The following is a 27,661-nucleotide window of genomic DNA, read 5'->3' on the forward strand; positions in this document are numbered from 1 at the left end:
TAATTTTTTTTTTTTTTTTTTTTTTTTTTTTTGAGACAAGGTACACTCTGTTGCCCAGGCTGAAGTGCAGTGGCATGATCTTGGCTCACCTGTTGGGCTCACCGTGATCTTCCCACCTCAGCCTCCCAAGTAGCTGGGATTACAGGTACACGCCACCATGCCCAGCTAATTTTTGTAGAGATGGGGTTTTGCTATTTTGCCCAGACTGGTGTTGAACTCCTGAACTCAAGTGGCCCGCCTATCTTAGCCTCCCAAAGTGCTGGGATTACAGGTGTGAGCCACTATGCCTGGCTGGTAATTTTTTGATTCATTTCCCTCAGTAATTGTCCAGATTAACAATGATCATTTTGTTTATAGATGGATATGGAAAGAAAGGAGATGGCATTCATATCAAGTTTTCTACCTTAAACCTTGCATCACTTACTGCTATTTTCTTGTGATATACTCAAAATATTGATGAAAGCATTAAAAATGTTTGAAGTCACTGAATACTTCTGGAATGCCTTCTAAATCATCAAGATTAGAATTGCCTTCTAGTCATCCTATACATTTTAAGATGGCTTACACTTTATATTTTCAGGGTATCTTAGTTCTTCAAAAATGTATAATTTACACTGTGTTTAATATATATGACAGACTAAACATATAATTCAATTTTTTTTTTTTTTTTTTTTTTTTTTTTTGAGACGGAGTCTGGCTCTGCCGCCCAGGCTGGAGTGCAGTGACTGGATCTCAGCTCACTGCAAGCTCCGCCTCCCGGGTTTACGCCATTCTCCTGCCTCAGCCTCCCGAGTAGCTGGGACTACAGATGCCCACCACCACGCCAGGCTAGTTTTTTGTATTTTTTAGTAGAGACGGGTTTCACCATGTTAGCCAGGATGGTTTTGATCTCCTGACCTCGTGATCCGCCCGTCTCGGCTTCCCAAAGTGCTGGGATTACAGGCTTGAGCCACTGCGCCCGGCCTTTACATTTATTTTAAAACAATTTTAAGTATGATTAAAGTCGATCTTTTTAAGATATGGCTGAATTGGTCAAAACACAAAAATTATGTATTACTGTTAAGGAATTTTTCAATCTCATTCTGAGTTAAAACTTAATTTAAAATCTGGGTTTGAGTAGAGTAGATTGAGGGTGCTTTTGCCTGGTTTATGGGGAAGAGATGAATAATCTGCTGCTCTCTAAGAGATATCTTTCTCCCACATACTTATTTTTAACCCAGAATGATGTAAGTGTTGAATCTTCTGCAAATAAAGGGGAGACCAAAGGTCCTGTCTTCTGCTTGTGGGATCTGTAACCAGAAACTTGGCCCAAAGTTTGCAACTTCATCTGCATGAAGGTGGTGCAGATACTTTCATTTTGGAATTTGTATTTCTGCCTTGTTTCACTTTTATCTTCAATGTATTTGGCATCTATTTTTTCATTCATTAGATGTTTAATATTTTTATATTACTTTAAAATGTTTTAGCTTAATTCTTTAGTTTTTAATTTTACTTTTAATTGTATTTTGCTTCTTTTTATTATTTTATATTAATTTCTTTTATTTGGTTTTTAAAAAGTTTTTATTTTTAAGAGAAGTATGTAAGGCCGGGTGTGGTGGCTCACACCTGTAATCCCAGCACTTTGAGAGGCTGAGGTGGGTGGATCACATGAGGCCAGGAGTTCAAGACCAGCCTGGGCAACATGTGAAACCCCATCTCCACCAAAAAATACAAAAGTTAGTCCGGTGTGGTGGTGTGCACCTGCAGTCCCCAGCTATTTGGGAGGCTGAGGCAGGAGAATTGCTTGAACCTGGAAGGTGGAGGTTGCAGTGAGCCGAGATCACCCCACTGTACTCCAGCCTGGGCGATAGAGAGAGACTCCATCTCAAAAAAAAAAAAAAAAAAAAAAAAAAAAAATTTAATGAAATACTCTCTATTCTTTGGGAAAGGTTGTGCTTTTTCTTGTTCTAATTAGTGTGCCCTTTGAAACTTTTCCTTTTTAGTGAAGAAACAAGGAGAGAGAATATCATAAGATGCAACAGACACATTCTAATAAAACTAATACTTATGCTTTGATGGACTGTGAATAGGTAATTAAATCTCTGTTTCAAGGTGAACAGGCGTAATAATTTTGATGCCATGATTCTCTAAAAGCCTGAACTCTGGAATCCTCTTACAGATAAGACAGATAGTTTACCTGTTAGACATCATGGTGGAATGGAAAGATACTGGACCGAGAGTTGAAACATAGCTCTTGGTACTGGCTTCATCACTTGTTAGATGTCTGACTTTGATCAAGTCCTTTAAATTTTATTACTTTCATTTTTCACATTTGTAGAATATTTGCTCTGCGTATCTCTAATTGTTATGAGAGTCAAATACATAATAGCATGAAAATGCTTCATAGATTGCACCATGTAGATATAAACTTATTTGGTTTCTGCGTTGTGGTTGTTAGCTGTATGAAAAAAGGTATGATCACTTAAACAGAAATTGTTAGTAAAAAGCTTTCCTCCTATTTTGATGTATGTGATCAATCTGGAAGATAGGAATGCTAAAGAAAGGTCACATAGTAACTTCCAAGTCCCCTCTTTAATATTGCAGAAGTGTCAGCAACGAGGAGGATAGAAGACACTAACATATTTTGCACTGTGATTAGTGAATTTCACTTTGAAAAGGATATTTAGCAGAGAATAAATTTGTAGTATCAAATCTGACAGCATCGATATAAAGATTTGGTGAGATGTAGAGAGGTCAAACAGGAGTTGAAAATTACAATGTGACTTTTCTTTAGCACTCCTTTCTTCCAAATTTTTCACATATACAACTTCAGCAGCAAAGTGAGAATTCCATATATGGGTAAGTTTTCAAACTTCTAAGAGCTAATATTTTTAAGCTTGAAAGTTGTTAGACTAGAAATAACATTGGGCTTATATCCTCGAAGGAATGATGACAAGCTAAGATTAAAGATGATATTACACAAATGTAGGGTCCTCAAAAGAAATATTAGTTGAGAGGTATGGTGTAATTGGTTGTGAGGTCTGTGTAAACCAAAACTAAGTATTGCAGCTTGTGAATGATTAAAAAATACAGAAAATTCAAGGCTATCTTGTTGGTGACATTTGAATTCCTATATAACTTTCTTAAGTGAATGCTAAATTTAAGTCCAGAAATTATCCTTGAAGCAAGATTCTGTTATGTCATTGATATAAATCTCCTTTTTATAGGTAATTTAATCATGTTGATGAAGTTTATATTTTGTCGAATTTATGTAAGACCTTTCTGTAGATTCCTGAGTTCTCAATAACAGTGTTTCTTAATTTTAGTTGTATTATAACACATAGAAAATGACAATATTTGTATGGTACTTCTGGGCAAATGGACTTCATGCAATGATAGGAGGTAAATGACCTGGGGTCTGCTAGGGTTGAGGGGATCAATATGTTCTTATTTCTTCTTACCCATTAGAGAGGCACAGGCTGGGATGTTCTCTTTATGGTTTCTTTGGTGAGACTGGCTTTTTATTCACTGCTTTTGTTCACTGTTGTTTTATGCTGCTAGGTAGGATGGCAGAACTCTAGAGTTAGATTGGAGTTAGAAATTGGGTTGGAGTTCCAGTTGAACCACTCTGAGCCTGTTTCTTTGTCTTAAAATGAGAACAGTTATGATCCTCCTTCTCTTTCTTCTGTAAACGTGTGATGATCAATAGAGATAATAAATTATATGACTATGCTTTTAAATAGATGGTTATTTTTAATATAATTTAAGCAAACTGCAGATACATCTCTTTTGTCACTTGCAAGAAGAAATAGATTCTTTTGTTTTATATACATGTATGTGTCTGTGTATATATATAAATATATTTAATATATAATGGCATAGTGTCACAGTATATCAGTGAGGGCTTCTGACTCCAAAGCTAGGAGAGAGAATTGCAAAATTTCACAATGGCAATAAAAATTAAGGATTATGAGAGATGTATTATATTTATGCAAATATTTCTTTCCCTTTCATGCATAGTATTTTTTAAATAATGATTAATTCTAATTATGTGTTCTGATAATTATTACACATAAGTATCTAATGTTCATCTGTTTTAATGAATTTTTTTAAATAAAAGGGATAATGAATAAAATTTATTATTAGTTTATTATTAGTGACCCATGTTTTTCTGAAAGTCTGGCTATTTATGCCATTGTTTTCCCTAAATAATAAATTTAATTGTTTAATGGAAGCGTATTCTTTTTTTTTTTTTTTTTTTGAGATGGAGACTTGCTTTGTCGCCCAATCTGGAGTGTGGTGGCGCGATCTTGGCTCACTGTAACTGCTGCCTCCTGGGTTCAAGTGATTCTCTTGCGTCAGCCTCCTGAGTAGCTGGGATTACAGGTGCATGCCATCACACCCGGCTAATTTTTGTATTTTTAGTAGAGATGAGATTTCGCTTTGTTGGCCAGGCTGGTCTTGAACTCCTGATCTCAAGTAATCTGCCTGCCTCCTCCTCCCAGAGTGCTGGGATTACAGGCCTGAGCCACCATGCCCAGCCTAATGGAAGCATATTCTAATTGTTGGAAAAACATTTAGGAACAAACAGCGTCTGGCCTGGTAGACTAAAATCCACAGAGGAACAGGTGAATATATTAATTCTATCAGTCTGTTAGCTAATCAAAATATTCTATTCCTTAATTCTTCCTTCCTAGACTCTATGTGTAGAATAATCCTTGGCACTCTTAATGAAGAACTAGTCTGATGCCATTGGTGAAAAATATTTTTTGGTTTTACTATACATTGTGTATATTTCCCTATACTTTTAAACGTACAGATATTTTATTCTCCATGTGACCACTTTGTAACTACTAATATGGGTTGGCTCTGTGTCCCACCCAAATCTCATTTATTGCTCCCATAATTCCCACATGTTGTGGGAGGGACCTGCTGGGAGATGACTGAATCCTGGGGACAGGTCTTTTCTGTGCTGTTCTTGTAATAGTAAATGGGTCTCACGAGATCTGATGGTTTTAAAAATGGGAGTTTCTCTGCGCAAGCTCTCTCTTTGCCTGCTGCCATCCACAGAAGATGTGACTTGCTCCTCCTTGCCTTCCACCATGGTTGTGAGGCCTCCCCAGCCTTGTGGAACTGTAAGTCCAATAAACCTCTTTCTTTTGTAAATTGCCCAGTCTTGGGTATGTTTTTATCAGCAGTGTGAAAACAGACTAATACAACTACTTCTCCATTTATTTGATTTTTTAAAAAATGGAAATTCTTATTAGTTTAAGCTTATTTTATTTCCTTATTATCTGCATATATTTCTTCACATATTTTCTCTTTACTAGTTTTCTTCCCATTTTTAAAAGTCTGATCTTCTCTTCTTTTGTTTTGGCATCCCGTACCATTGTATTTTTTTTTTTTCTGTTGGGCAGTATGCTACTCTTAAGGGTGTACTACCAATATTAATAATTTAGATACTTCCACTACTAATAATTTAGAAAGTATTTTGAGAAAGTATTTTTCATATGAATTATTTATTTGATTCTCATACCCATCTTTTGATAGGATGTATACTCGTATTCCTATTTTACATTTGAGGAAAGTGGAGCACAGAAAAGTGAGGGACCAGGCTGATACATATAACTGGCAGACTTGAACCAAGATTTCAACTCTAAAACCCACACTTTTCCCAGTAAACTTCAATTTTATATCAGATAAGTATAGTGACTTGAGAGACTTGCCTCGAATTACAGATTCAAGTGAATGATTTCTTTAGGTAGAATGAAATTTTTCTTTGCTAGGAGAAATTGAAAGTTAGGGTAAGCCAAATACTGTCAGTATGTGTCTGTGTATGTATGCCTATGTATGTGTATGAGTGTAAATGCCTTTATGTTTTATCAAAAGCTCCAGGCCCATTGCAAAAGATTCAAACAGAAGAAGAAAATAACATGAAGAGACTAGAATTCCATCACCCAGAGAATATAATGGGTAATATTTTGTTGAACAATCTGTTACTCATCTCTATATGAATATATTTGCATTAATATGCATTTTCCATAAACTGATTCGTCTGTTCATGGTATCCTATTGTCTGACCATTACCAATTGATAATTTGTTATGAACATCTTCCTGTGTCTGAAAATAGATCTACTGTATCAGTTTTTTTTTTTTTTTTGAGACAGAGTCTCACTTTGTTGCCCAGGCTGGAGTGTGGTGGCTCGATCTTGGCTTACTGCACCCTTTGTCTCCTGGGTTCAAGTGGTTCTCATTCCTCAGCCACCTGAGTAGGTGGGATTATAGGCATGCACCACCACACCTGGCTAATTTTTTGCCATGTTGCCCAGGCTGGAATTCCTGGCCTCAAATGATCTGCCTGCCTCGGCCTGACATAGTGCTGGGATTACAAGTGTAAGCCACTGTGCCCGGCCTACTTTATCAGTTTTAATAGTTACCTGGAATTTTATTGTGTGGCTGACTGTGTATATATCTCATTTATACTTGTATTATTATCTGCTTCAAATAAGTTCTTGAGTGTCATTGTTGGACTTTGGATATGTATTGGCAGATTGCCTTCCTGAAAGGATACATAGTCTTATTAATAGTTAAGAGAGCCTCTGTGTACCACAGTTCTCAACAATACTAGGTATTAATCTTCTTTTAAAAAATATTAACAATGTATTTTATTTACTTCCATATGTCCAAAACATAATTTTAAGTCAATATTGAAATATTATTCAAATAATTTAGTTTTTTTTATTTAGTATTCCATATGTCCAAAACATAATTTTAATAGTCAATATTGAAATATTATTAAAATAATTTAGTTTTTTTTAACTTAGTCTCTGAAGTTGTATATGTATTTTAAAAATATATTTTATTTTATTTATTTAATTATTTTTATTATTTTTTTTGAGTTGGAGTCGTGCTCTGTTGCCAGGCTGGAGTGCAGGGCCGCGATCTCGGCTCACTGCAGCCTCCTCCTCCTGGGTTCAAGCGATTCTCCTGTCTCAACCTCCTGAGTAGCTGGGACTATAGGCGTGCGCCATCACACCCAACGTTTTTTTGTATTTTTAGTAGAGACGGGGTTTCACCATGTTGGCCAGGCTGGTCTCGAACTCCTGACCTCAGGTGATCCGCTCACCTCGGCCTCCCAAAGTGTTTGGATTACAGTTGTGAGCCACTGCGCATGGCCATCAACTTCCTTTTTAAAGCAGTTTTTGGTTCATAGCAAAATTCCGTGTAAAGAGTTTTCCCATATATCCCTTGCCCTGACATATGCACAGCTTTCCTCACTATCAACATCTCCCACCAGAGTGGTAAATTCATTATAAGCAATTAATCTACATTGACACATAATTATCACCCAAAGCCATAGTTTAGGGTTCACTTATCGTGTTGTATATTATGTGGGTTTGACAAATGTATAATGACACATATGCCCCATTATAGTATCATACAGAAATAGTTTTATTGCCCTGAATATTCTCTGTGCTTCACCTTTTCATCCATCCCTTCTTACCTCCAACCCTTGATCTTTTTACTGTCTCTACAGTTTGCCTTTTCCAGAGATGTTTCCCTTTTTTAATTTTTGAAAACATATTTGCCTATCTTGCTTTACTTTATATTTTGATTAATTAGAAAAGTTGGCCAGTATTTCATGTTGGCATTAATATTTCTTTGGTGCATTTTATATTTTTGTGTTTTGCACATTTGATAAAGGCTTTAATTTTATCTATAGCAACCAATTATTTATCACATATTGATATTTTTCCAATTTAACATTTATCTTTTAATTTTGTTTTATATTCTTTATTCAGAAGTTTAAATTTTTTTGTAGTCAAGTTAGTCTTTGAACTTGGAACCAACCCAAATGCCCATCAGTGATAGACTGAATTAAGAAAATGTGGCACATATACACAATAGAATACTATGCAGCCATGAAAAAGGATAAGTTCATGTCCTTTGTAGGGACATGGATGAAGCTGGAAACCATCATTCTGAGCAAACTATCACAAGGACAGAAAACCAAACACTGCATGTTCTCACTCGTAGGTGGGAACTGAACAATGGGAACACTTGGACACAGGGCGGGGAACATCACACACCAGGTCCCCCACAGGGAGGGGGGAGGGATAGCATTAGGAGTTATACCTAATGTAAATGACTAGTTAACGGGTGCAGCACATCAACATGGCACATGTATACATATGTAACAAACCTGCAGGTTGTGCACATGTACCCTAGAACTTAAAGTATAATAATAATAAAAAGAAAGAAAAAAAATTAGTCTTTGAAAACAATTTCTATTTTTGGTGTTTTTGCCAAAGAGCTACTAAACTCAGGGAAAAATCAGAAGTTAGTGTTTTCAATATATTTCTGATAAAATTGCTTTATTACAATTACATCTTCAATGTATGTAGAAACTTAATTTAGTTGAATTATACGGATACCATTGTCTTAAATGTTTGATAGAATTCACCCATGAAGTTACCTAGGCCCAAAGGTTTCTTTGTGGGAAGGATTTTAATTATGAATTCAAATTCTGTAGCAGATAAATGATTAATCAGACTTTTGGATTCTCCTTGTGTCAGTTTTGGTAATTTTCAAAGAATTTGAAATTTAAACAAAATTCAGGAATTTTATTTAATTGTAAAAGGTATTGGCACAAGACCATTCATAATATTTATCTTTTTAATTTTTGTAAGATCTGCAGTGATAAGCCCCTTTTCTTCCAATATTAATAATTCACATATCACCTCTCTTTTTTTATTAGTCTTGTTTAGGAGTTTATCAATTTCATTGATATTTTCAGAGAGCCAATATAGTATTTTGTTGATGTCTCCATTTTCTGTTTTCATTGATTTCTGCTGTCGTCGCCGCTGCCGCCTCCTTTTTCTTTCTTCTCCTCCTCCTCCTCCTCCTCCTCCTCCTCCTCCTCCTCCTCCTTCTCCTTCTCCCCCCTTCCTCCCTCGTCCTCCTCCTCCTCCTCCTCCTTCTTCTCTCTCTCCTCTCCTCTCCTCTCCTGTTCTCTTCTCTTCTCTCTCTCTCTCTCTCTCTCTCTCTCTGTCTCGTTGGAGTGTAGTGGTGTGATCTCGGCTCACTGCAACCTCTGCCCCCCTGGGTTCAAGTGATTCTCCTGACTCAGCCTCTTGAGTAGCTGGGATTAGAGGCGCATGCTACCACATCTGGCGAATTTTTGTATTTTTAGTAGAGACAAGATTACACCATGTTGACTGGTCTCGAACTCCTGACCTCAAGTGATCCACCGGCCTTGGCCTCCCAAAGTGCTGGGATTACAGGTGTGAGCCATCACGCCTGGCCAACATTTATTATTTTCTTCTACTTTTGATTTAATTTTTTTCTAGCTTCTTAATGTGGAAGATTAGAGTGTTAATTTTTAAACCTTTCTTTTTCTAATGTAATCATAAATGTGTAAATTGACTTTTAAGCAATGTTTTAGCTGTGTCCTACAAATTTGGATATATTGTGTTTTCATTGTTATGTACTTGAAAATATTTTCTAGTCTCACTTGTCACTTTTTTCTTGATCCATGCGTTATTTAGAAATGGGGTGCTTAATTTCCAGACATTTGAGATTCTTTTTTTTTTTTTTTTTTGAGACTGAGTCTGGCTCTGTCGCCCAGGCTGGAGTGCGGTGGCCGGATCTCAGCTCACTGCAAGCTCCGCCTCCCGGGTTCCCACCATTCTCCTGCCTCAGCCTCCCGAGTAGCTGGGACTACAGGCGCCCGCCACCTCGCCCGGCTAGTTTTTTGTATTTTTTAGTAGAGACGGGGTTTCACCGTGTTAGCCAGGATGGTCTCGATCTCCTGACCTCGTGATCCGCCCGTCTCGGCCTCCCAAAGTGCTGGGATTACAGGCTTGAGCCACCGCGCCCGGCCTGAGATTCTTTGTGATATATTTTTATTATTTATTTTTAATTTGATTTAGGTCAGAGAACATACTCTGTATGACTTCAATCCTTGGAAATGTGAGATTTGTTTTATGGCCCGTGAGATAGTCTATCTTCGTTAAAATTCAGTGTGCACTTATATAGAATGTATATTCTACGGTTGTTGGATGTATTGTTTAAATGCCGGTTAGGTAAAGTTGATTGATAGTGTTTTTCAAACCTTTTATGTGTTTATTTTTTTGGATCTGTTTCTTTCACTTACTGGGGGAAGAGTGTTAAATTCTCCAACTATAATTGTGGATTTCTTGGTTTCCTCTTTTAGTGCTGTCAGGTTTTGCTTCATGTATTTTGAAGCTCTGTTGCAATAAGCATACACATTTACAACTATTATATCTTCTTTATGAACTAACCATTTTAACATATGAAATTTCTTTCTGTCTCTGTCTCTTTTTCTCTGACAGAGAGAAATTTCGTATGTTAAAAGGGTTAGTTCAAAAGATTGTTTCTTTATTGTGGTTTTCAGAAATTTGCTTGTAATGCTTTTTGTCTTTTAAGTTTACTTTTATATGAATAGAACTGCTCTACTTTCCTCTTGATTAGTGTTTGCATGAAATTCTTTTTCCAGTCTTGTTTTCTAAATTGTCTATGTCTAAACTATGTCTATATCTATATCTATCTATCTATCTGACTACCTACCAACCTACCAAACTACCTATCTCTATCTATCTATCTATCTATCTATCTATCTATCTATCTATCTATCTATCTATCTATCTATCTATCTATCTATGCTTTTCTATCCAGTCTGACAATCATTGCCTTTAATTAGAATGTTTGACACATTTGTGTTAAGTGTAATTATTGATATGGTTAGGTTTAAATTCATTATCTTATTTGTTTTATAGTTGTACTTTTGGTTTTTGTTTCGATTGTTGTTTCCTTTTTGCTTCCTTCTCGTCTTCTTCTAGATTAATGTATTTTTCTTTTTTTAGTATTTTATGCTTTTCTCTTCTCTTGGCTTTGTTTTTAGTAGCTCTAAGGATTACATTTTATTTCATGATTATATGATCATATCTATTATGGTCATATCTACAGTGAATTAAAATTATACCACTGTGAGTATAAGAGCCTTCCCAGAGTTCACTTATATTTTACTCCTTTCCTTCCTTTGTGCTATTGCTGTCATACACTATTTTTTCTATATGAAAGAAAATCCTGGTCAAGCATGGTGGCTCACGCCTGTAGTCTCAGCAGTTTGGGAAGCTGAGGTGAGAGGATTGCTTGAGACCAGGAGTTCGAGACCAGCCAGGCCAAAATAGCGAGACCTCATCTCAACAAAACATAAAAAAATTAGCTGGGTGTGGTGGTGTGGACCTGTAATCCCAGCTACTCCAGAGGTTTAGGGGAAGGATTACTTGAGCCCAGGAGCTCCAGGCTGCAGTGGGCCGTGATGGTGCTACTGCATTCCAGCCTGGGCGACAGAGCAAGATCTTGTCTCAAAAACAAAACAAAACAAAACAAACAAAAAACTTCACTATAAATTGAAACTGTTAAATAAGAGAATCCCCATAATAAATTATTTTTGTTTAGACAGTCAGTTCCTTTTTAAAAAAGTTAAGAAATGGAAAAAAAATCTTATGTACCTACTATTTACCATTCCTTGCATTCTTCCTTTATGTAAATTTGAAGTATGATTTTCTTTCAGCCTGAAATATTAATTGTACATCAAGTCTGCTGGTGACACATTCTCTCAGGTTTTATCTGAAAATGTCTTTATTATATCTTAATTTTTGAAGGATAATTTACTTGGGAATAGATTTCTAGTTTTTTTCTTTCAGCATTTTTAATAATGTTCTGTTGTCTTCTGGCTTGCATAGTTTTTGATGATACCTAAGCAGACGTTTTAAATCATTATCTGTATGATATCTTTTTTTTTCCTTTGTCTGCTTTTAAGGTTTTCCCTTTTTATCGTGGTTTTCAGAAATTTGGTTGTTATGTGCTAGGTTTAGTTTTCTTTGTATGTATCCTGCCTGGGACTTTTTGAGCTTCTTGGGTCTATAAATTTTTATCTATATATGTACATACATATATTCAGAAAAGTTTTGAACATTATTTTATTGAAACTGTTTTTCTCGTTATCCTCCTTTATTCTTTTTCCCTTGGGGACACAGTTCATGTGTGTTAGACTGATATTGTTTCATGAGTCACAGGGACTCTTTTATTTTTCTCAATATTTTTTCTTTCTGTGCCTCAGTTTGTACAGTTTCAATTATTCTGTACTTATGTTCTCTAATCTTTTATTCTGCAGTATCCAATCTGCTGTTAAGCCCATATAGTGAATGTTTTTGTCTCAAATAATGTATTTTTTCAGTTCTAGATGTTGAATCTTTTTAATAGATTCTATTTTTCTACTGAGGATCTCTATCTGTTAATTCATTCTATCTTTTCCTTTAAATACTTAGATGTAGTTTTAATAGCTTGTTTTAATTTCTCGTTTTGCTATAACAAATTACTGCAAACATAGTGGCTTAAAATAATATAAATTTATTATCTTACAGTTTTAGAAAGGAGAAGACTGAAATGGTACTCACTGAGCAAAAGCCAAGATGTCAGCAGGGCTGTGTTTCTTTCTGGAAGCTCTAGGAGAGTGTTTTCTTTCCTTTTTCAGCTTCTAAGGGGCTGCCTTCCTTCCTTGGCTCTTGGCCTCTTTCTGTCTTCAAAGCCCACAATAGCCGATGAGTCTTTTTCCTAGTTTATCACTCTGATGCTGATACTTCTGCTTTGTCTTCAACATTTAAGGATCTTTGTGATTGTACCACTTGGATAATCCAGGATATGCTCCCTATTTTAGGGTCAGCTGATTGGCAACCTTAACTGCATCTGCAATCTTAATTCTCCTACGTTATGTAATACAGTCACAGGTTCTAGGCATCAGGATATAGATATCTTTGAGGGGTCACTGTTCTGCCTACTGCATAACTCTTTTTAAAAATTCTTGTTTGGTAATTCTAATATCTGTTTCGTTTTCGATTTGTTTCTGTTTACTTTTCGTGCCCCCATTCCCACCCCACCCCACCCCACCCCTACTTCCCTGATATTTTATTGGTTCCTTGCATGTCTGATAATTTTTTGTTATATGCTAAATATTTTGGATATCATATTATTGACAGTTTGAAATTTATCTTTTTTAAACTAAGTATCGCATTTTGTTTCAGTGGGCAGTCAAATTTTTGATGGACCAATTAGATCTTTCAAGGTTTGTTTTTAATCTTTGGGTGGGTTTAGAGTATTTTACCTCTAAGGCTAACGTAGTCTTACTCCTAAGGTGTGTGTCAACAACTGTGTAGAGTTGGAAATTTTATTCTATTTATGTGCTAACTGGTTAGCTTCTTATGGTTTCATTGATGCTATCAGAAGACATGAGTTTCCACGATCAGAGATAGAGGACTTTATTATTCATGGCACAGGTGACATGAGCATCAATAATTTGTGTCAGTTTTCCTTGCCCCTGAATCACAGGAGTGGGGTGTGAATGCACCCAGGTGGTTGCCTACAAATGCAGTTGGAGGTGTTATAGAAGAGGAATCCTGAGTGTAGGAAACCCAAGTAGCATATAGTGTGCAGTAAGCATGCCTGCTTTTTGCTGTTGGAGGCAGATACTTTAGGCAAATCTTGTTTTATTACACTTTGCTTTGTTGTGCTTTGTAGGTATTGCATTTTTTAAAAAACTGACGGTTTGTAGCAGTCCTGCCTTGAGCAAGTCTACTGGTGCCTTTCTTTTTTTTTTTTTTTTTAACAGCATGTGCTCACTTTGTGTCTCTGTGTCTTATTTTGGTAACTCTCCCAATATTTAAAACATTTTTGGACGGGGTGGGGTCTTAAGATGGCTGCCAGGTGACTGCTTTCTGACAGAAGAAAAGATGTGGAGTGGGCTGCTACCTCCTGGCCTAAATGAAAGTGATGTTGAGTGAAACTCTGAAGATGAAGGTACATTGGAGGACTCTGGACTTAACTTACAAGAAGAAAAAGAGGATGGGAGTATCAGAAAAACACAAATCATAGATTCTCGATAGATGAACCCAAAACTGAAACAGAGTCGAATGTAATGCCTATGAAGAGAGTCCTTTTGGAATTCCCCTAGACATGTAGAATAAATTTCAAGAATTACATAAAAAACATTCTGAGCAGAAAAACGCAACCTCAAGTTTCAGAGGGAAAGAAAGAAAACGCTCCAGAAAAGATAAAGTGAGGAGTGAAAAAGAATCTCACAGTGAACAGTCCTCAAATGAAACCCAGTGGAAGGAGCTTACTCAGTATTTTGGAGTCAGTGATAGATTTGACCCCCATGTTAAAGGGAAAAAAGTTGAGAAATCAGGCCCTGAAGAAAGGATAGACCAGTCTTTGGAGGAGTGGAATATTGAGAAGACTGAGGAACTCAGAAACCAGCTAGCTCCTTGAGAGCTTGGTGTAAAAATTGCCAAAGCAGTTGCCTGCCACAACTTTGTAAAAGCCAAAAAGGAAGTTGAAAATTCACAGGCTGCCCGAAAACAGAAGAAACTTGCTTGGAGGTTAGAAGCAAAGAAGAGATGGGAAACCAAAAGCGACATGGGATATGTGTAACTTGCCAGAGTGCTTCAAGACATTTGTAGACTCAAATGCTCAATTTACTGAGAACGTTTTCCTGCCTACGTTAAATATGTCAGAAAATTGATAGCACTAGAACAAGAAATAAGCATAAAATTTGGGAGTTTGATTATCAGCTCTTTTCAATCTTTCTCTAAGGACTTTGTCCTATTGAAGTGAATAAAGTGAAACATTCTCATATTTGCATAAGGGGAAATGTAAGAAAAAATATAGAAAAATAGGATGAATTTTGTTTATTTATTTGTATAGACTCACGGTGTAAAATTAGTTTGGCTGTGTTTCGTTCTTTTGGTTTAGCATAGCCAGTGGGCTTCTCATACTTTCTTTCTTTTTTTTTTTTCTTGTTTCCTTTCTTCTTTTCTGTCTTTTTTTTTTTTTTTTTTTTTAATTGAGACAGAGTCTCTGTCACCCAGGCTAGAGAGCAGTAGCATGATCTTGGCTCACTGCAACCATTGCCTTCTGGGTTCAAGTGATTCTCATGCCTCACCCTCCCAAGTAGCTGGGATTACAGGCAAGTGCCACCACACCCAGCTAATTTCTTTTTGTATTTTTGGTATAGACGGGTTTTGCTGTGTTGGTTAGGTTGGTCTTGAACTCCTGTCCTCATATGATCCATCTGCCTTGGCCTCTCAAAGTTCTGGCATTACAGGCATGAGTAACCATGCCGGCCTTATACTTTCTTATGTTCCCAGTGTAACTACATGTTTACTGGAACTGTGTTTTTAAGATTGACGGTTGTTTATAATGGATTAGTAAGTGCCAAAAAGTTTTAATTGACATTGTCTTTACAAATAACTTGACCTTAATGTTATGAAAGGAGTTACTGATTTTTTATTGGAGGCAGTAGACTTGATATTTTAGAATTGCATAGTAAAAGCAATTTACTAATTTTTTTGTACTTTCAGATACACTATTACAATAAAGAAAGGGGCAGAATGTAGTATTTGGAAGATGATTTAAATTCAGCAATGCCTAAAAATGGCTTCCAAAGTATCTTTCTCAGCCATGTCATTCTTTAAATTATGAGATGGTTCTTAGAAGTGAAAATGGTGTAATTGTATTAAGCAGACAGTTATAACTCAAGATAGTATAACTTTGAACCTTCTAAAAATTTTCGTTATTATTATATATTATGTATATTTAAAAAAAGGTGATCTGTTATCAGTGATCTTTGATGTTATTGTTGTAATTGTTTTGCAGTACCATGAACCATGCCCATATAAGATGGCAAACTTAATTGATAAATGTATGTGTTCTAACAACAGACCAGCTGTTGCCCCATCTCTCTTCCTCTCCTGGGGCTCACTATTCCCTGAGACACAACAACGTTGAAATTAGGCCAATTAATAACCCCACAATGGCCTCTAAGTGTCCAAGTGAAAGGAAGACTCACATGTATTTCACTTGAAATATAATGCTGGAAATGATAAAGCTTAGTGAGGAGGGCATTTAAAAAGCTGAGATAGGCTGAAAGCCAGGCCTTTTGCACCCAACTAACTGTTTGTGACAGGTTGTGAATGCAAAGGGAAAGTTATTGAAGGAAATGAAAAGTGCTACTCCAGTGCACACACAAATGATAAGGAAGCAAAGCACCCTTATTGCTGAGGTGGAGAAAGTTTTAGTGGTCTGGATAGAAGATCAAACCATCCACAACATTGCTTTAACTCACAGCCTAATCAAGAGCAAGGTCTTACCTCTCTTCAATTCTGGGAAGGCTGAGAGAGATGTGGAAGCTGCAGAAGAAAAATTTGAAGCTAGCAGAGGTTGGTTCATGAGATAAGGAAAGAAGCCATCTCTATAACATGAAAGTGTGTATGGTGAAGCAGCAAGTGCTGATGTAGGAGCTGCAGCAAGTTATCCAGGAGATCTAGCTGAGATCATTGATGAAGGTGGCTACATTAAACAACTGATTTTCAGTGTAGATGAAACAGCCTTATATTAAAAGAAGATGCCATGTAAGGCTTTCCGAGCTAGAAAGGTGAAGTCAGTTCTTGCCTTCTGAGTTTCAAAATACAGGCTGACTCTTGTTATGGGCTAATGTAGCTAGTGACTTGAAGTTGAAGCCAGTGCTCATTTATCAATTCAAAAATCCCAGGGCCCTTACAAATTATGCTAAATCTACTATGCCTGTGCTCTCTAAATGGAATAACAAAGCCTGGATGACAGCATATGTGTTTATAGCATGGCTCATTGAATATTCTAGGGCCACTGTTGAGACCTACTGCTTAGAAAAAAAGATTTCCTTTAGAGTATTGTTGCTCATTGACAATGTACCTGTTCACCCAAGAGCTCTGATGGAGATATACAAGAAGACAAAAGTTTTAATGCTTGCTAACACAACATCCATTCTGCAGCCCATGGATCAAAGAGTAATTTTGACTTTCAAGTTTTATATCATTAAGTCTAAATGTAAGAAATACATTCTGGAAGGCTATAGATGCCCTAGAGACTGATTCCTCTGATGGATCTTGGCAGAGTACATTGAAAAATCTCTTTGGTGAATGGAAAGGATTCATCATTCTAGATGTGTGTAGGAATATTTCATGGTTCATGGGAGGAGGTCAAAATATCAACATTAACAGAAGTTTGGAACAAATCGATTCCAACCTTCATGAATGACTTTGGAGGGGTTTAAGACTTCAGTGGAATAAGTAACGCAGATGTGGTGGGTATGTGTGAAGCTACCAACCTCTGCTAGCTTCAGATTTTTCTTCTGCAGCTTCCACATCTCTCTCAGCCTTCCAGGAATTGAAGAGAGGTAAGACCTTGCTCTTGATTAGGCTGTGAGTTAAAGCAATGTTGTGGGTGGTTTGATCTTCCATCCAGACCACTAAAACTTTCTCTACCTCAGCAGGAGAGCTAGAATTAGAAGTAAATCCTGAATATGTGACCGAATTGCTGCTATCTTATGATAAAACTTTAATGTATGAGGAGTTGCTTCTTATGGATGAACAAAGAATGTGGTTTCTTAAGATGGACTCAACTGGTGAAGATGCTCTGAACATTGTTGAGATGACAAACAAGGGTTTAGAATATTACATAAGCTTATATGATAAAGCAGGGAAGGGTTTGAGAGGATTGACTCCGATATTTTTTTCTGTGATGGGGTCTTGCTATGTTGCCCAGGCTGGCTTTGAACACCTGGGCTCAAGCAGTCCTACTGCCTCAGCCTCCCTAGTAGCTAGGACTTCAGGCCTGCACTACCGTAACCAGCTGAGATTGACTCTAGTTTTGAAAGATGTTCTACTGTGGATAAAATGCTATCAAACCACATCTTATGGTACAAAGAAATCTTTTGTGAAAGGAAGAATCAATTGATGTGGCAAAGTTAATTGTTGCCTTATTTTAAGAAATTCCACAACCACCCTAGCCTTCAGCAGCCACCATGCTGATCAGTTAGCACCCATCAACATTGAGGCAGACCCTCCACCAACAAAAAGATTACGACTTGCTGAAGGTTCAGAAGATTGTTAGCATTTTTAAAAGCAATAACATAATTTTAAATTAGGGTTTGTACATTCTTAAAGACATAATGCTATTGCACACTTAATAGACTGCAGTATAGTATGAACATAACTTTTATATGCACTAGGAAATCACAAAATTTGTGTGACTTGCTTTATTGTGATACTCATTTTATTGAGGTGATCTGGAACTGAACCTGCAATATCTTCAAGGTATATCTGTGTTTCTGTCTTCCAAGGCTATAAGGTAATGTGCTCTCTGCTTGGGATGGAGACTATTTTCTAAGGGTGTTTGCTTTAATCTTGTTAATATCATGCTAATAATTTAAAACTTTGTTAATAATTACTTCCCGTATTAAGCAGTCATCCTGGAAAAGATAGTCTGGAATAAAACCTAGTCATCTATCTCTGCTGTAAAGAAGTGAAGAGAAGTGAGAGACCCCTGGAATTGTCTCCTAACAGTGTGACCTTTCTGAGGCATCTCAGTTGAATTCCTCACATGTTCATGGTTCTACCTGCTTGTTCTGTCTCTTGGTACTATGTGACCACCAGAGTCTTCATTCAGCTATTCACTGCCAGGCATCGTCAGGAGTGTCACCCTGTACATGTGCAACCTAGTGTTTGGCCAAAGACTTAATATGACCCTTATATGGATTTCTGATGCTCCTTGTATTTGATATTTTCTTCCACAAAGTTTGCTTCACCTCCAAACTTTTTTCTCTTTTTCCGCTGCTCAGCAAGACTGTAGTTCTTTGTGGGCTGCAGTTCTGAAAGTGCCTTCAGACAGAAAGTCAGGGAGATTGTAGTGCTCATTTTGTGTAATTTATTTTTCCCAGAGACCACAGTCTTGCTTTTCCTATTGCTCAACTTTTAAAAATATTTATTTCAACTATTTTATACAGTTTTACTTTATTTTACATTGTTTATGGTGGGCCAACTGGTTTGTGCCTGTTACTGCCTCATGACTAAAAGTGAAGTCTATCACTTTAATTTGCATTATTTATGAATATATAGTATTATGCCAGCTAGACTGCAAGATTGCTAATGTCAGAGATGTTATCTTTTCTTCTTTTTAAGATTCTTTAGAGTGTCATGTAAGTAGGTACTCAGTAAATGCGTTTTGTTCCACAAAACACACAGTAGAAATATGAAACTGAAGTATAAAAATTCTGTCCCTTGATATTATTGTTATGGTAATGATGAGAATTAGGATGTTATATGACAGATTAGTTTGTGGTTATTTACCTCCAGGCAAATATATGCCTACAGTTGATAACATAAAACTTTTTATGAACTGAGTTTTTGAAAGAAAAATATTACTAGAGAAATTGGATTGCTATATTAGATGGTATCAACTAAGACTTGAAATAGTGCCATTGTATTATATTTAATATTTCTCCTTGTAATGCAAATTTGTGTACTATTTTACAGATTGAAAGGGATTTTACATATATTATTTTAAATTAATTTTGATTTTCTCAACAACTCTCTATGTTAGGTTCAATAGCTATCCTCTATCCTCATTTTATTGAGCAAATTAAAGCTCAGTGAAGTTCTTTCATACTTAAGGTTCCAAAGTTATAAAGTGGAAGAGCTGAGACTGCAAATTGAATCTCTAAATGAAGTTTAATGTTCTTTCTGCCTTTCTGCATACCATAGGTGTGGGTTGCCACCTTTATTTTAGTTTTTTTTTTTTTTTCTTTTTGGGTGTATGTAGTTTATGCCCATTGTATTCATTCTGTGTATAGGATTATGAAGCTGAAATTTTAAATTCTTTACCTGGTGAAATTGTATAGATACCAATGTTATAAGTTTTCTGCCTATTAAATATTTGAAACTACTTTTAAAAGTTATTTTAAAGAGTAAATCTTTAGTAATGGCATAAAAGGTATGTTTTTGTGTTACTTTATAATTACTTTAAATTGTCAATTTGATAATTAGGTTCAAACGATTGTGCAGAAATGTGTTAAAGATTGTGTATTGACATTCTCACCATTAGGCTTGTTCTGCTTTGAAGATTAATATTCTAACATTAGAATTTTAAAAGTATATTAATAGTTTAAAACTGCTTTAGTAATTACTCTATAAACATGCATAAATAAGGATGGCATCATTGTAATCACTTTAAACCCTTATTTGAGTAATATATCCTTGGTTGGCTTGAGTTGGAAGTGATGATCTTTGGAATATGCACATGAATTAATTGGTTACTCTGTCTTGGGGTATGTCAGAAGCACTACTACTTCAGTGAGAGGACTTTTGCAGGAGATGTTATTTTTTACCAGCCAGTGGTGTTTTATCTTGATTTGAAGGAAGCAAGCTTTATCAACACAGAGGATAATGATTTACTTGTCTTATCCTTTCTCTTTGTAGCCTAGAGAAATTCCAGAAAATAGAGTCTTTTTTTTTTTTTTTTGTTAGGAAGAAAATGTAGTCTTCATATGAAAAGCTTTGTATGCTTTTCTTATCAAAATACAGAAAGATTTTTATCTTTTGATCCACTAAATTTACTTATCAACATAGGTATTAGCTTTGCTTTTCACTCCTTCCCTCAAAATTGTAGGACAGAAATTTGGAAGTCAGGAAAGCAAGTGAATGTGACAAATGCTTATTTATCTTGTAAAAGTGCTTTATAAGTATAGTCTTTTCTTCAGCTTGTCCTTCATACCATTGATAAACTGGACTTTAAGAGAACTTATTAATGAAGGTGGCAATTTAGTTCTGCCTGAACCAATAACTAGTTATATGATCTTGCATAAATCATTTTCCCTTTCTTGAATCAGGTTCCTTCAGGTAAACAAAAGCTATAGACTATCTGAAAGCCCTTGTAATTTAAACATTCTGTCATTTTAACTGTATTATTGTTTAGTTCTTCAACTATATTATCAACTCACTGAAGCAAGGATTTCATCTTCCTTTTGATAGTTCTCAAAATATATTGCACAGCATATTTGATATAATAATAGAAATTTGTCTACAACCTCAATTCTCAAACCTTGACTTTCTGAGACTCAGTCTTCCCCATATAGGGATCTCCTGCTCATAATTCCTTTTTTACTCATCCTTCTGCCTTTGCAAATTATTCAAATAAAAGACTTGCCAGGGACCCACAAGGCTCCATATAACTGGCTCAAATCTCCCTTGTTTACATTTCTAACCTTATCCTTTCCCATTTTTCTCCCTTGCTCTCTTAACTGCAGCCACACTGGCTTCTTGCTATCCCTGGAACAACATCAAGCATGCTCCTTCAAGGGTTTGCATTTTTTGTTTACTTCTAATACAGTTTTCCAAGATATCTGCACAAGTAATTTCTTTACCTTTTTCAAGTTTCTGCTCATTGTCAATGAGTCTCACTTTAACCAACTTAACAGAATTAAAATTGCACACTCCTTCCTTTTGTGCTCATAGTTAGGTTGTATGCCTGCCCAGCCCCAAATCAAACACAAGTTCAGGGCTGTAGTGATTGTCTTTGCTGATGCAAAATCATATTTGATGGTGCAAAATTTTCATAGGGTAACTGAAAGGAATTATTAAGAATATCTTAGCACATTACATATTCTAATTTAGAGGTAAAGATCTGATTTCTTAGAAATTGGTGGAAGCATTTTAAGACTCAATTATGTTTTCTTAAGATGAAATCATTTGCTTATTTTCCATCTGTATATCTTCTTTGATGAAATGTCTGTTCAGCTCTTTCTCTTATATTTTCTTTATTGGGTTGGTTTCTTATTACTGAGTTTTGAAAGATTTTAATATATCCAGGATACAATGACTGTTGGATTTGCATTCTTTTCTGCCATCTGTATCTCGTCTTTTCATGCTTTTAACTAACATTGTCTTTCACAGAGAATAGTCCTTACTTTTGATCAGTTTATCAGTTTTGTTTTTATTTCCGTTTAGAGTTCCTTTTGATTCTTCTTTGATCATTAGGTTATTTAGAAGTATGTTAATTAAGTTACAAATATTTGGGGATTTTCCTGTGATGTTTCTGGTATATTTTGATAATATAATTCCAGAGAATATCATGGTATGACTTGAATCCTTTTAAGTCAATTAGGACTTGCTTTGTGGTACAGTATATGGTTTCTTCTCTTAAATGTCCCATATGCCCTTAAGGATTTGTTTGAGATTACAGTTAAGTTATTTGGAAACAGTTTGAACATTTGAGGCTTGCTTTTAAGCTTTGGTAGGTGAAACCAGAGTCATCTTCAGTCCAGTGCTGATTTTGTCCCACTGCTAAGGTATTACCCCTCTGAGTACTGTACAGGATACTCTGTTGATCATGAGGGTTTCCCACTCTGGGTGGTGTGAATGTCAGCTGATTCTGGGATTTCCCCCCATTTCTTTTGGATGATTCTTTCCTCAGTGTCTGGTAGTTTCCTCATATGTGTGCACTGATCATCAGCACTAAAGTCTTGGGTGGGTTGGTGGTGAACCTTCTGCAGCTCTCCAGAGCTATATTCCTGTGCAGCTTCTTCTCCTGTTCTCTTTGTGGAGTCTAGATGCTTTGGCCTTCCAACCTCATCTCAGAGAGACCACTGGACTCTGCCTGGGTTTCTCCCACCTTGTGCCATATCCTGGAAACTCCAGATAGTAGGACCAATTGTCAGGTTTACCTGGTTTGTTTTATCTCTGTCAGGGATCACTTTCTTGCATTTACTAATGTCTGAAATTTGTTTAATGCATTTTTTTAGATTTTTAGTTGATAAAGAGGGAGACAGCAACTACAGTTTGTACTTTCTGTTGGCTGGAGGCAGATGTCCTGTTTATGGATGTAAAAGTGTTGCTTTAACATTCTGTATCCATGGTTAAAAGAAAAGCTATGGTGACTAAGTACATGGGTAAATAATTTTTGGGAATATAGTTACCATGGAGGTTCTGAGGATCTTCTGTCATCTTTCTGCCAAAAAGTGATTCTGCATCAGCATCTTCCATGTTATGTTTCACAGTTCATAACCCAAGTCTTCTATGAGAAAGAAACTGGCCCAGATTAGGTCATATGTTTGACTTATCAACTCTGGCCTGAGGTCACATTCACCAATTATGGATGCAACTACTGAAAACCCACCCTGGATATAGGATGTAGCTCCTAGAAAAGAGGGAATTGTTGTAACCTGACTGTCATTCTCTATGTGGATTTAATGTTAATATTTTTTGGCTTCGAAAGGAAAATACTTCTGTGTCTAAATGAGAAAAATAGCACCTTAAATTCAAACTTCAGCATTGTTTCAAAATAATTTGTCATGAAAGCTTCTTTTCCAATTATAATATTAGATGCTCCCCTTTGTCCTGTTATACAACAGAAGGTTCTCATGCATGCTAATTGATACTGGATCAGTGACAGCAAGGAGAAGAAATGTAATAAACAGGTGTCAGAGAAATCTGTGTAAATACAGTTGAAGGGGAAAGTAAATAGGGACATTAAATTGTCGGAAATTAGAAGGTAATCAAAATCTGCTGGAAGAAAATGAGCTAGGTTATCTGCTTTCGAGGTAAGATATCTATGTTACCCTTTCCTTTCTAATGCAATTTCAGCAGAATCTGGAAATTTTGTCTTAGAACTAAGTAATGCTTTATTTCCTCAAGGTGATTGGAAAACACGGTTCTACCGGACTAAAGGCAGATGTGTAACTCAACAGGAAGACATTGCTTTACTTGTTTTACTTTTTTGAAGCAGAATTCTAAGTATTTATTTTTAAATTCGCCAATTTTTGCATAATTAGAATCTTGAGGCTTCCCTACCTGTAGTAAATTAGATCCTGGATACCTATGTGAATATTTTTCTTGTCTAGCTAAGAAAAGGCCTAAAAATGAATAAGGATCATTGTTGCATTCTCACCGTAATGAGTAAGTAGGATAACTTCCTATAACACTTGGTAGATAGAGGCAAACAAGTCTAATAGAGTGCAAAAATCTTGTTTTCAGGGGCCTGCGGAGTTTTGTCATACCTCCAAGATGGAATGTTTAATGTTGCTAGATGGATGTCCACAAGTGTTTAGAAAGAACTGCTATTCAGTATTTGTCAGTATGTGTTTTAGAACTATGGATGATTTATTGAGAAGTCAGGTTCCTGGGACATACTTTGATTATTTTAAGGATGGAGGTGGGAGTATAATCTACATTTTGGAAAAAGTTTCCCGGGTGATTGTTATGCATCTGAAAGTTTGAAGCCATTGTTTAAAGGAATGGGGCTATGGTGGTGCTTAGATACAGCCACTTTGACATGGGGCAGATGACTTTCCCACTACTCTGTTGGAGATGTTGCTGTCAGGATTATTGGTATGCTGCCTTATAGCTGATTGTAGGAAAGGAGCAGTGTCTCTGATATGCCCTTTGTGTGCAATTGGAAAAACTGTGATAGAGTTAGGAATGGATGAAGGCTTATCAAAAGATGAAGGATGATTTAGACTCAGAATAGGCCTTTTTATGTGCAATTAGGCAGTCTTCACTGATTTTCAAGAGACATAGCAACAGGCTTTTGATGTCTTGCATAAATGCTAGTATTGAGAAATCTCATTTATGAAGTAGTCTCAAAGAGACATTCAAAAGAATAGATGTTTGGGTGTGTACTCAGCAGTCACAAATAAAGAGGAAGCTGTTTTCAGAATGAGCAGTACAACAAAAATATGGATAACAGTCTAAGAGAAAGGCAAGCAAAACCAGTAGAGCCTTGGAGCTAAGGAATAGCCATTCCAGTACAACAGGAATGCAGTATGGGCATTTGTAAAGAAAGGTTACAGTAACACATTTATCACAGATTATTTCAGGGATGATTTTTATGACATACAAAGAATTATTATTTTATTTTAAAACATAAGAGAGTGCGCATGGTGGCTCACACCTCTAATCCTAGTGCTTTGTGAGGCCAAGGTGTGAGGATTGCTTCAGGCCAGGAGTTCAAGACCAGTTTGGACAACACAGTGAGACCCGGTCTGTACAAATTATTATTTTCTTTAATTAGCTGGGTGTGGTGGCACACGCCTGTAGTCTTAGCTATTTGGGAGGCTGAGGCAGCCTCAACTGAGGCTGCAGTGTGCTATGATTGTGCCCATGCCTCTGTACTCCAACCTCGACAAGAGAGCAAGATCCTGTCTCGATTGTTAGACAGACCAACAGATAGAAGAAAGAAATAATTGGGCAAACTGTTTAATCTTAAGTCTCAAAATGAGTAGATCTTATGTTCTCTCTGAGTCAAAATTTTTGCTATTCAAATTCAATAAAAGTTGCAATCTGCAGCTTAAAATTGAGCTTGAAATCAAAAGAGTGGGTTGTTTGCAGTATTCCAGCCCATATTTTCTTTTTTTAAAAAAAGTCCAATATTTATTTAAAAATCTAATCTGCCAGCTTAGCGTTTTCCACCAACTTGGGATCTGAAACTTTCACAGTCTTCACAATCATTTGCTTAGGTGCTGCCTTTGTAGGTACCTTAGCAGCAGCCATTGCAGTCTTTTTAGGTACTCGCTTAGCTTTTTTTTGCTTCCTTAGCAGCCCTGATACCTTGTTCTCATTGAGCCTTTCTAACTTCAGGTTCTGATTCCTCTTGGCCATTATATCAGCAAGAGATGCACCAGTAATGGCCCCCTGCAATTTGACTGCTCGGCGGGTCCTTTCCTTTTGAATTTCTTCCAACTGTCCCTTTTTGTGCTTCCTTCTGTAGAGGACAGTACAGTTTATCTGCCGAGGATTCCCCTTGGAAAAGAACGCTGATTCGCATTTTGCATTAAGAAACTGGAAAACCTTCCTCTTGGTCCTGGCATAGCGCCTCCCGTGTCCGGCGTGGACCTTGTACTGGCTGAAAGTGGCGGCAGCTCCATGGGAGGAGAAAAGATGGCCCCAACCTGTATTTTTGAATAATACCCTTTAAAATTCATAAAAGTCTAAGAACGCTTTGTAAATGGAATGTTTCATAGTTCACACTAAAGTGAACATAAACTGTTAAGCAAAACTTTAGATCACTTCTTCTAACAAAGGAAATGTACCCAAGAATCCATGAGAAGTAGCTTCAGAGTAATTTTTTTTTTTTAACGGTGAATGCTCCGAGGTCTTGTGCTTTTAAATTTTATTTAGTTTAATTGCCAAAAGCCACGGTGGAACCACGTAGTATTCTGAGGAAATAACCACTTGAAGCAGAGGTATTTTGCAGAACATAGAGTGGAATAAAGCCATTCTGCCTCCAATGTTTGGGTGGATGTATTTGGTACTGTAATCATTTTACTGATTGCATAATTCGTTGATATAAAAGATACTAAATGGTAGCCATGTTGGACCCATTCAATATTGGTTTTTGTGCCATTCTGTTAACTTTTGTATTATTCATATATAATATAGATTTAACCAAATCTATTTTCTTATAATTGTGTGTTATTGTTTTATGAAATGTCCTTTTAAATTTTGTTAAATTTTTGTCCGTTTTTTCCACAGAAGGAGGAATGAAATATTTAACATTTTCTGCCAGTTCTCACTTATTCAGTGTGTTCCAGAGTCTTCAATTTAAATGTTGTTGTTTGCCAGGCTTAGATTTTCATGTGTCTATTAAAAGAGTAGGAACATACTCCTCCATGCCATACATCTGCTATGTATAGCATTGATTTTTTTCCCCCCTTAAGAATAAATGTATTACTTTTGTTAAGTTTATTGTAGGTTAAAAAAAAAAGCATATTTATGTTTCTCCTAAAATTTGGGAAATCAATTTATATTACTGTGTAGAGTATGTAACAAATGATGTATTCTTTAATTCTGAATCTTGTATACAGTAGTTACACCCTTGTCTTTCATTAATTGATGTCCATTTGTAGGTTTTTGAATTATTCTTATTATTCTGCAAAGTTTATTTTTTAAATTACTAATGTAATGTATTGCAGTCAATTTTGAAAGAAGGTCAAAGACTTTTCTGTTTATAGCAATAACACAAAACATCTATTTTTGTGCATTCCTTTTTAGATTTCAATATGAGCTTATTAAATGTGGTTGCAATCATATATAGTTTTCACTTAATAATTTTCAATATTGGTTGTTGCTATTGGTTTATATTACAAAATGATATAAACTGCAACAGTCCCAAAAGCCCCTCATAAATATTCATGAACTGAACCATAACAGTATACTTGAGAGAATCATCTTTTACTGCCATCGTACGGCCGAATTTAAATTTATCTAATGTGTTTAACTTTTTACAGGTTAAAAAATTTACAAATAGTTTTTGTAAGAATGGTTTGGTTTATATACTCTATTTTCATTTCTAAGTTGTAATCAATTATCTACTTTTTAGTTTACTGTTTCTCTTTTGTTCAATATTTTAAAACTTATTCAGGAATATGAAAAGATATGACACTTTTATTTTGGCTTTTGCATTTTGATTGAGTCCTTCAGTGACAAATACAGTAGTGGAATTTCTAATGATAAATATTTAATGTAAACACTGCAAATAAAATATAAGTTTTTTGAATGTATCTTTTAGTTGCACAGATTTTTAAATGCAAGAGATTAGAATGTCATAAATAAGCCTGCGCATTATTTTAAGAGCACGTATAGAGGAAGGGGTTGTATGTTGGTAAAATACATTTACTGACCCATGTGTGAATTGGTGACCAGGATTGTTAAAGCATTGAGTTCTGAAAGTTTTTCTCTTATCTTTATGTTCAACAATAGAAAGTTTTACCGTATGGTCAAATAACATCTT

At 36.0% G+C, this 27,661-nt stretch overlaps 1 protein-coding gene and 1 pseudogene across 1 annotated transcript in view; both read left to right on the forward strand.

Moving 5' to 3' along the window:
• DENND1B (DENN domain containing 1B) overlaps positions 1-27,661 on the forward strand; it is a 273,717-nt gene that overhangs the window by 15,160 nt on the left and 230,896 nt on the right. The gene's annotated exons all lie outside the window — the stretch shown is intronic.
• Positions 13,795-14,494, forward strand: LOC112611407 (annotated as a pseudogene).

Source organism: Theropithecus gelada, chromosome 1, assembly GCF_003255815.1.
Source record: "Theropithecus gelada isolate Dixy chromosome 1, Tgel_1.0, whole genome shotgun sequence".
NCBI lineage: Eukaryota > Metazoa > Chordata > Mammalia > Primates > Cercopithecidae > Theropithecus > Theropithecus gelada.